General features: G+C 44.4%; 1 long non-coding RNA gene across 1 annotated transcript; it reads right to left on the minus strand.

Moving 5' to 3' along the window:
- Positions 1 to 2,006: 2,006 nt before the first annotated feature.
- On the minus strand, positions 2,007 to 8,611 carry LOC144530612 (uncharacterized). Its single transcript, XR_013503126.1, has 3 exons — positions 8,485 to 8,611; positions 6,946 to 7,049; positions 2,007 to 2,306 (listed from the first exon to the last, which is right to left on the minus strand). It is a non-coding gene; the product is annotated as an uncharacterized LOC144530612 (long non-coding RNA).
- Positions 8,612 to 10,290: the final 1,679 nt, after the last annotated feature.

The following is a 10,290-nucleotide window of genomic DNA, read 5'->3' on the forward strand; positions in this document are numbered from 1 at the left end:
TATGAATGTTATTTTATCTCCTTGGTTTGTGTTGTAGATCACTTATTGCCAATTAGGGATACTAGTAGCCTGACTAACAAAATCAGATTTGATTAAAAGAATATACATATTAGCAGTCAAATATAACACCTAAACATTACATGTTGCAATGATGCAAGTGTGTGAAAACTAGCTTGCAAGCAGGCACAGAAGTTTAGCTAAATGTAAGGAATAAATGAAAAAAAAAGTTGAGCTAGTTAGCTAATGGTTGGTTAGCTAAAGGTGTCACTACCTGATGTGAGTAGAGTACAGATGTGAGTTGTGCATGCTCAGATTTAAACGGTTTACAGCTTAACGCCGAGGGATCCGGATCCGGCTGCATTGTGAAATCCATAAAATAATAAACTTTTCTCATTACAAACAATAACAGAAGATGGAAATCATTTCAAAAACGCTGTAGCTATCAATGATTGTTTGATTGCTAACGTTAGCTCAAAACGCCATTCAAGTGACAGCCTTTGTTGTGTCTGATTGCTAACTTGTAGCCAGCAGTGAACGATCTTCATTATGTAGGTCCATTTTTATTGTCTTGACATTACGGAAGTCTCTTGTTAGCATTTTGTAGGCTACTTCAGACATTACAGAAGTCTCTCGTTAGCATCTTGGAGGCTACTTCAGACATTACAGAAGTCTCTCGTTAGCATCTTGGAGGCTACTTCAGACATTACAGAAGTCTCTCGTTAGCATCTTGGAGGCTACTTCAGACATTACAGAAGTCTCTCGTTAGCATCTTGTAGGCTACTTCAGACATTACAGAAGTCTCTCGTTAGCATCTTGTAGCTACTTCAGACATTACAGGTGTCTCTCGTTAGCATCTTGTAGCTACTTCAGACATTACGGAAGTCTCTCGTTAGCATCTTGTAGCTACTTCAGACATTACAGAAGTCTCTCGTTAGCATCTTGTAGCTACTTCAGACATTACAGAAGTCTCTCGTTAGCATCTTGTAGCTACTTCAGACATTACAGAAGTCTCTCGTTAGCATCTTGGAGGCTACTTCAGACATTACAGAAGTCTCTCGTTAGCATCTTGGAGGCTACTTCAGACGTTACAGAAGTCTCTCATTAGCATCTTGGAGGCTACTTCAGACGTTACAGAAGTCTCTCATTAGCATCTTGGAGGCTACTTCAGACGTTACAGAAGTCTCTCGTTAGCATCTTGTAGCTACTTCAGACATTACAGAAGTCTCTCGTTAGCATCTTGGAGGCTACTTCAGACATTACAGAAGTCTCGTTAGCATCTTGGAGGCTACTTCAGACGTTACAGAAGTCTCTCGTTAGCATCTTTGAGGCTACTTCAGACGTTACAGAAGTCTCTCGTTAGCATCTTGTAGGCTACTTCAGACATTACAGAAGTCTCTCGTTAGCATCTTGGAGGCTACTTCAGACATTACAGAAATCTCTCGTTAGCATCTTGTAGCTACTTCACACATTACAGAAGTCTCTCGTTAGCATCTTGGAGGCTACTTCAGACATTACAGAAGTCTCTTGTTAGCATTTTAGAGGCTACTAACGGTTAACACGGTTAATAGTTAAGAAAAACAACAGCAACATACATGTGAATTCTCAGTACTATTTCTACAGCACCTATGGTAGATGTTGCATTAAAATACTCAGATTTAAAGCTGAACTAAATCAATATTTTCACGTTAATGTGAATTGGGTTGCTTATAGTGACCAAACCACAGATTATTGGCACCTATGTCAGGCTCTGCACATCACCTCACCGCTCTCTGTGTGTTGCTGTTCCCAAAATCCCTTAGTTACAATAAACAACAACAACCTTTGAGCTAGCGAGCTACACACTAAAAATGTCAGGTTTTGAAGAAAATCTGGATCGTGCAACAAGGCAGGCGTGCTTGGTTCTTTCGGGGAATGACTGTAAAGATTTAGTACCGTGTACGTATTCACAACACTTCCTGTTTTATCGGGGTTGCATGTGATTTGAGAGTGAAAACAGCAAGTCAACATGGATCTCAGCTCCTTTAATACATCTTATTTGCCACAAAAACACAACATAAGTCACATACAGATAAATGCAGTTTCCAGCTGATTCAGTTACAACACAAAGTGAAATTGACTCTAAAACACGCGGTCACCTCTCAACTCATCTTTGACCTGGTGTTTCTGTCTCTAAAGGCGATGATGATGATGATGTGGTTTCTGTTTGAGTCACTCCAACCAAGTTTAGATCCTGTTGAATCCAGATAAACGTCTCTACACGTGTAGGGTGACCAGAGTAGAGTAGGGAGCGGGCAGTTTGAACTTTGCTGTGGGCGGGAAAGGGTGACAAAAAAAAACACTGCGGGATCAAGATGTAGCCTGGAATCCCCCCACGCCAGCAGACACCATAGATAGGCTATATATATATATATATATATATATATATATATATATATATATATATATATATATATATATATATATATATACTGACAGTATATACTGTATATCTATGAGCAGACACCAGCAGCATGTCTGAGCCTCCCAGGACAGGGGGAGCTCCAAGGCTCTGTCCACTGTTCTCCCACTCCCTCATCCTCTGCTCCTTCCTCTCCCTCTCTCCCTCTCCTCCTCGCTCCCTCATCCTCTGCTCCTTCCTCCCCCTCTCTCCCTCTCCTCCTCGCTCCCTCATCCTCTGCTCCTTCCTCCCCCTCTCCTCCTCGCTCCCTCATCCTCTGCTCCTTCCTCCCTCTCTCCCTCTCCTCCTCGCTCCCTCATCCTCTGCTCCTTCCTCTCCCTCTCTCCCTCTCCTCCTCGCTCCCTCATCCTCTGCTCCTTCCTCCCCCTCTCCTCCTCTCTCCCTCATCCTCTGCTCCTTCCTCCCCCTCTCTCCCTCTCCTCCTCGCTCCCTCATCCTCTGCTCCTTCCTCCCCCTCTCTCCCTCTCCTCCTCGCTCCCTCATCCTCTGCTCCTTCCTCCCCCCCTCTCCCTCTCCTCCTCTCTCCCTCATCCTCTGCTCCTTCCTCCCCTCTCTCCCTCTCCTCCTCTCTCCCTCATCCTCTGCTCCTTCCTCCCCCCTCTCTCCCTCTCCTCCTCTCTCCCTCATCCTCTGCTCCTTCCTCCCCCTCTCTCCCTCGCCTCCTCGCTCCCTCATCCTCTGCTCCTTCCTCCCCCTCTCTCCCTCGCCTCCTCGCTCCCTCATCCTCTGCTCCTTCCTCCCCCCCTCTCCCTCTCCTCCTCTCTCCCTCATCCTCTGCTCCTTCCTCCTCCCTCTCTCCCTCTCCTCCTCGCTCCCTCATCCTCTGCTCCTTCTTCCCCCTCTCTCCCTCTCCTCCTCGCTCCCTCATCCTCTGCTCCTTCCTCCCCTCTCTCCCTCTCCTCCTCGCTCCCTCATCCTCTGCTCCTTCCTCCCCCTCTCTCCCTCTCCTCCTCGCTCCCTCATCCTCTGCTCCTTCCTCCCCCTCTCCTCCTCGCTCCCTCATCCTCTGCTCCTTCCTCTCCCTCTCCTCCTCGCTCCCTCATCCTCTGCTCCTTCCTCCCCCTCTCTCCCTCTCCTCCTCGCTCCCTCATCCTCTGCTCCTTCCTCCCCTCTCTCCCTCTCCTCCTCGCTCCCTCATCCTATGCTCCTTCCTCCCCCTCTCTCCCTCTCCTCCTCTCTCCGTCATCCTCTGCTAGCAGGCTGTAATAGTCAGAAATTCGGCGGGAGCGGGATGAAGAAAACAGTCCCGCGCAGGGCTCTAGACCAGACGTCCCAGACAAAAGCCTGTCGGGCCGCTAAAATGTCCCAGTTTACACCAACCACTATGAAATTGTCCCGGTTGTCAGTGCTTACATAGCTGACGTGGTCTATTATAGCCCGATCATTAACTAAACCCATGTAGAAAGACTAATAAAGTGTCCAGCGTATGATTTTAACAATGCGTGTGTGTGTCAGTCAATCCTAGCGGTCTGCGTCTGCATAATCTGTGCAGCCAGCGTTACGATGTATATTCGTAAACATTGTCGCAATGCCTCTTCTTATCTGTCTCGTTTACACCATAGAGAGTGACAGAAATGGACACAGCGACGCTGGGTGGAAATGTGACCTACATTCAGAAATGTAGGTCTCCTTTGTCAGTTCGCCATGTGTCTACCGGGCACAAATGCTCCCATTGAGCGGATCTTTTCGCTCATGAACAACACACGGACTGACGAGAGGAACTGCATGACCATTCCCACCTTTAAGGCGCTACTCGTCACACGGGCCAATTTTGCTGAAACCTGCGCCTACCTAATTTCACAGTAGGCTTTCATTCCTCTAACAAATACTGTATACGAAATGAATGTATCCAATAGGGAAGCTATCTGTTCTATCAAATGAGATTACATGTTTGTGCGTGTGTGTGTGTGTGTGTGTGTGTGTGTTGTTGGTTAGAATAACACTGGTAACACTTTACGGTAAGGGTACAGGAATTATCATGATTTCATGCATGAATTAACTGATGTAGGCCTACGTGTTATTATTAGGGCTGTCAGCATTAACGCGTTCATTTTTTTTACTCGCATGCTGCCATTTATTCATTTATTTTACACTCCATTCGACGTCGCGTGGTGCCCAACAGGCTACTATTTTTACCCTTTGCTGCCCTAATTATTATGCATTATGTAATTAATGATGTGTGTTACTGCAGTCCTTCATATCCCATGAATCATTAGGAATTGACGTGACCTCATACATGAACAACACAACTATAAAGCATTAGGTACGTGGGCACATCTTTAGGAATTATGAATTATTAAGCATGATCATGATTATTTATTTTTCTGCAAATAAATGTGGTCTTCACTGCGCAAATTGTGATTTGAACACAAAAATCCTGATGATTAATAAGATATAAAGGACTGAAGTAATGTACAAATCATGAATTAATTCATGCATGAGTTCATAATTCATGTACCCTTACCGTAGTTAAGTGTTACCATAACTGTAGTTCGAGCCTGTGGCAGCAGTTCCAAGCAGAGATGTTCACAAGTCATTTGTTGCAAGTCCAAGTCTCAAGTCTCAAGTCTCTGTCCATCTGATCTGTCCCTAACACTGTATTGTTAAATCTTATGAATTCAAAACATGTCCTGTAGCTAGGACTAGCTAGGGGAGTATCATAGCATGTCCTGTAGCTCCATCCAGACAGTCCAGTATCAACATCAGCTGTATGATAACTTTATGGGGTCTACTGAACACATCCCTCTAGACCTCGGACCTGGTGAAATATTAACCTAAGTCTGTCACATCATATGGATAACTATAAAGATACAATTTGCCTGTTACCAGCATTAACACAACACTTAGCGATGGTTAGCTTGTTACCTGTGGTGATATATGCTAAATGTAACGTCTCTTTCACTCAAAGAAATGTCTAATGTCGAAGTGGAAATCAAGAGAATAGTGGCAGCGCCACACCAGTTACAGAACAACATGCATCTCAGTGTCAGTCCAAATTACGCACAATAAGCAGTATGAACTCACTGATGTAATGCCATTTATTTATTTTCTAAGTGTTAGTAGGCTCAGTGAAACTGAGTCCAGCGCGAGGGGAGATCCGACTCAGAGGAGGAGAGGTTAGTGAGGCCAGCGTCTCCACGGCAGGTGACAGTGCGCACGGATCTGCTGCGCCACGCATGGATGAAATAATGAAATAGTAAACAGGACTACAGTAACAGAAATATGTGCAGAATTAAGACAGTCAAGACGGCCCAGTGTTTGGTGGACCGGGTACACCTTGTTCACTTAATAGCCTATAAATCATCCACGGGATCAATTACGCATCACATGAGTTTGCCCCCCCCCCGACACAGCGTTTGTTCCTATGGAGATGGATCCGTGCGTCCCGCCTCCTGTGGGCCATGGATGTCTGAGCCTCAGCAACCACTAACTATAAGATACAATGTGCCTGTTCCCAGCATTAGCACAACACTTAGCGATGGTTAGCTTGTTACCTGTGACGATATATGCTAAATGTAACGTCTCTTTCACATTAGTGCGTGAGTGACTGACCTATCTGGGTGCGTTTTGAGATGCCTGATGAAGTCCGACGTTGTTGATCCGGCATCATTTATCTTGGTGCCACTCACCTTGCATGTAGCTGTTCTCTTACTGCCACTGTTTACCAAGTTATTGAAAGCTAAACTAATGAGAAAAGGCCCAACTCCAGGAGGATTTGGTGTCGCCATCGGCAATGCATTTTTTTATGTAAGTGCGCGCACATAGGCGCATGCGTTACGTTGCATATTATGGCAAAGGGCAGGGGACATGCAGCTCGTCATACGTTTCCCCGTATATGCGCCAATAAAAGAAAATAGAAATACATGAATACATTTTGATTTAAAAAGCAATAATTGCATGAAAACAGGTTGTTGACGAGTCTCGAAGCTCGAGTCCGAGTCAAGTCTGAAGTCAGCTGTTTGTGCGACTTAAGTGAGACTCGAGTCCCCATCTCTGGTTCCAAGTAATTCATTTAGTGCCATGCAATGAACAATATCTTTTCACAACGTTTTTCACAAGTTCAGTTGGTGCATTTTCCAAAATAACGCTTTAATTCTGAAAAATAAACTTGGTGCCACACTAAACTCACTCAATGTCTTTTAATATTATTTCTTAGATATGTAGGCTACATACCAAGAACATTCATGAATATTAACTGAGATACCCCATTATGTTGTAAGCAGTAGGCCTACGTGTGCTGTCTGTCTATGTCTGACCTGGGCTGGCACATGTTCACGTTAAAAAGCGTGTGCGTGCACGAGCACTACAGTCACGCGCAAAGTGTCCCGGTTTTAGTTCCGGGAAATCTGGTCACCCTATACATGTGACAACGATCGCTGCTACTTTTGAGATGCCTTTGATGAAGAATTGCTCGCAGGACCAAACAAACAATGTTTCACAATGCAGCAATGTGCTGTTCTGTGTTCACATGGTTTCAGTCCCCTCACATTTCTGCAACACAGCGATGAACAATGGAGGAGACGTGCACAATGATTGGCTCTGCACACACACAAGCTGTCCCACTTCTCCTTCCTCTGATTTGCAGGAAATCCTGAGAAAGAGATAAAAGAGTAAAAACTGTTCAGACCTGATCTAGCATATCAGAGTTGAAATCTGCAGGTGCTTGCCTAATGCTGGTATTTTATCTGGAACTGCTGGTGTTTCTAACCACTACAGTTTATTTTATACACCACCTTGGCATTTGGTTCACTCTGTGCCGCCCAGCTGGAGTAACTTGTACAGTTATTTTGTATACCGTATTTTCCGGACTATAAGTCGCTCCGGAGTATAAGTCGCATTTATTTAGACATTTATTTCACAAATCCAAGACCAAGAACAGACATTTAATCTGGAAAGGAGAGTTATTAAACTACCCAACAGCCCCCAGAACAAGGGGCTGAATACGGTAGGTGTCCTCTATGTTAACGTAACACATTAACAGTTATTAAACTACCCAACAGCCCCCAGAACAAGGGGCTGAATACGGTAGGTGTCCTCTATGTTAACGTAACACAGTAACAGTTATTAAACTACCCAACAGCCCCCAGAACAAGGGGCTGAATACGGTAGGTGTCCTCTATGTTAACGTAACGTAGCTGCTCTGTTGACGAGCCTCTCCCAGCAGCACGTTGTTCAAGCACCCATCTGTGGACTCCTTCCTCCAGCTCTGGCCATCTGGATTTCAGCGCGACTAGCTTTCTTTGTTTTCTTCATTGCAGTAAGACTAACCTTTTCTCCAGTCCCTCACAAGTTTCTCTCTCACTCCAAACTCTCCTTCTGCTGCTCGATGACCGTTTTCCGGCTGCGTGTTTTACTACCTGCAGTCTCCTGCAGCTTCTTTTCTTTCTCAGTTGTCTTTAGGAGCAGCATATAGTCCTCACAAGTCCGGAAAATACGGTAAATTGTCATGTCTCGTCCCTGTGTCGAGTTTTTGTTTGTAGTATTTTTCATGTCTTCTGTTAGTTTTTCCATTTCCTGTTTTACTTTGTAGATTATCTGTTCTCCCATGTGTTGTCTTGTTTTACTTCCTGTCTTTTATTTTTCTATTATTGTGATTACCTGTCCCCGCCCTAATGTGTTGCACCTGTGTCTCATTGTCTCCCCTGTCTTCCCCTTACCCCAGAGCGAGATCGTCTGCTTCTATGTGTTCAGCCTTCAAGCGTTTTTCCCTGTGTCCTGTTTTCCTGAGTTCCTGTATTCCTTTGGATTTTGACCATTTCCTGTTTTCCTGGATTTCCCTTTTGCCTGCCGTTACTGGACACTGTTGCCTTGCTTTATTCGCTTACTAATTGTATTTTACGTACCTGAGTTGTGCATTTGTGGGTCCATTCTCTGTGTGCATGATATAAATGTAGTCTGGATCAACGGAAGTACATTTACAGGATGAAATACTTTATACAAATGTTTCCAACACCTATTAACATACTCTGTTTGAGTGTAAAATGAGTGGAGTCTCCCTTTAAAGAGCTGTCCTCATCTGAGCTTACCTCTACACCGAGCTGGACGACTGATCCGACGGTGACAGTCGATTCCAGATGTTCCCGCCATCATGGTTGTGCGTGTCTGTTAAATGACTTTCTCCTCCAAGTGTCGCTGTACGTGGCCCTTCAAAAAGATAGAATTATGAATCATTTAAAATGTCTCCACACGACCACGGATGGAAAAAAACATCAAGTGTGGTAATCCTGCAAATCCTCGGTTATTTTTTATTTTTTTTAATGTTGGTTACATCTTTGATACTGGTGGTTGTTATCAGGAGTTAAAGTGGGATTTGGCAGGCGGGGAACCCTAAAATCAGGGGGCATGCTCGGCCGGGGGAATTTTGTACATTTTAAAGTGCTCATATTATGCTTTTTGGCTTTTCCCTTTCTTTTATTGTGTTATATATCTTTTTTGTGCACGTTATAGGTTTACAAAGTGAAAAAGTCCAAAGTCCCCCCCAAAGGGACTTACCATCTCCAACAGAAAACACTGTTCACCAACTGCTCCAAACAGCTCTATTGTAGTCCAGCCTTTACTTCAGAGACAAACGTGGTCACTTTGGAACACACGTTATAATGCTCGCCTAGCTGCTAGCATGGCACGCCCTCATACTCTGCTTCTGACTGGCTAGTAGTCCTTACCTAGGTACTGTCAGGGCACGCCCTCATACTCTGCTTCTGACTGGCTAGTAGTCCTTACCTAGCTACTGTCAGGGCACGCCCTCATACTCTGCTTCTGACTGGCTAGTAGTCCTTACCTAGCTACTGTCAGGGCCCTCATACTCTGCTTCTGACTGGCTAGTAGTCCTTACCTAGCTACTGAGCATGTGCGACTCCCAACAAAGATGTTCCAGCAGTGAGAGGTCTCACTCTGTAGCCAAAACAGAGAGCTCAACACACAGGGTGAAAAGAGGAGCTGCAGCAATGGGCAGTAAGACAGATATAGTGTTTTCTGAAAAACCACATAACCCTATTCTGTTACAACCTCGAAAAGCAATTATGAACCTGAAAATTAGCATAATATGAGCACTTTAAATGCATTAATCTGGTGCATTTTGAGAGCAAAAATGAATCTGATATATGAAGAACATTGAAATCTTGTTAACAACTTAATCATAAACACATTGGTTGTATAGGCCTAGATATAAATAGTGATGATAGGGGAACACAGTTTACAAATGGTCAAAACACTAAATCGTAGCCAGTCTTAGCTACTAAAACCACACGTTGAAGTTTGCTGGTGTTAGCTGGGAACAAAGAAAGAAAACAAAATCACCCTAAGATCCATTTAAACAAGAAATAAAAAAAAGAAAATTCCCAGGGACCTAGGATAGAAATGTCGACCGACCAATAAACCAAATGCAGAGGTGAAAAGTGTGTGTGGGAAATGTATTTTCTTATTTTTTTTAAATGGATCTTTGAAGGATATAATTTCTTGCACCAAAAAAGAACTGAACAGCATTAGGTAGGAAGGACGGTAGGAAGGAAGGTAGGAAGGAAAAGAATGAATGTAGGAAGGAAGGAAGGAAGGAAGGAAGGAAGGAAGGAAGGAAGGAAGGAAAGGAAGGAAGGTAGGAAGGAAGGTAGGAAAGGAATGAATGTAGGAAGGAAGGAAAGAAGGACGGTAGGATGGAAGGAAAGGAAAGGAAGGAAGGTAGGAAGGAATGAAGGAAGGAAGGTAGGAAGGACGGTAGGAAGGAAGGACGGTAGGAAGGAAGGAAGGAAGGTAGGAAAGCAATGAATGTAGGAAGGAAGGAAAGAAGGATGGTAGGAAGGAAGGTAGGAAGGAAGGTAGGAAGGAAGGAAGGAAGG

The sequence above is a fragment of the Sander vitreus genome, chromosome 15, assembly GCF_031162955.1.
Source record: "Sander vitreus isolate 19-12246 chromosome 15, sanVit1, whole genome shotgun sequence".
Classification (NCBI taxonomy): domain Eukaryota; kingdom Metazoa; phylum Chordata; class Actinopteri; order Perciformes; family Percidae; genus Sander; species Sander vitreus.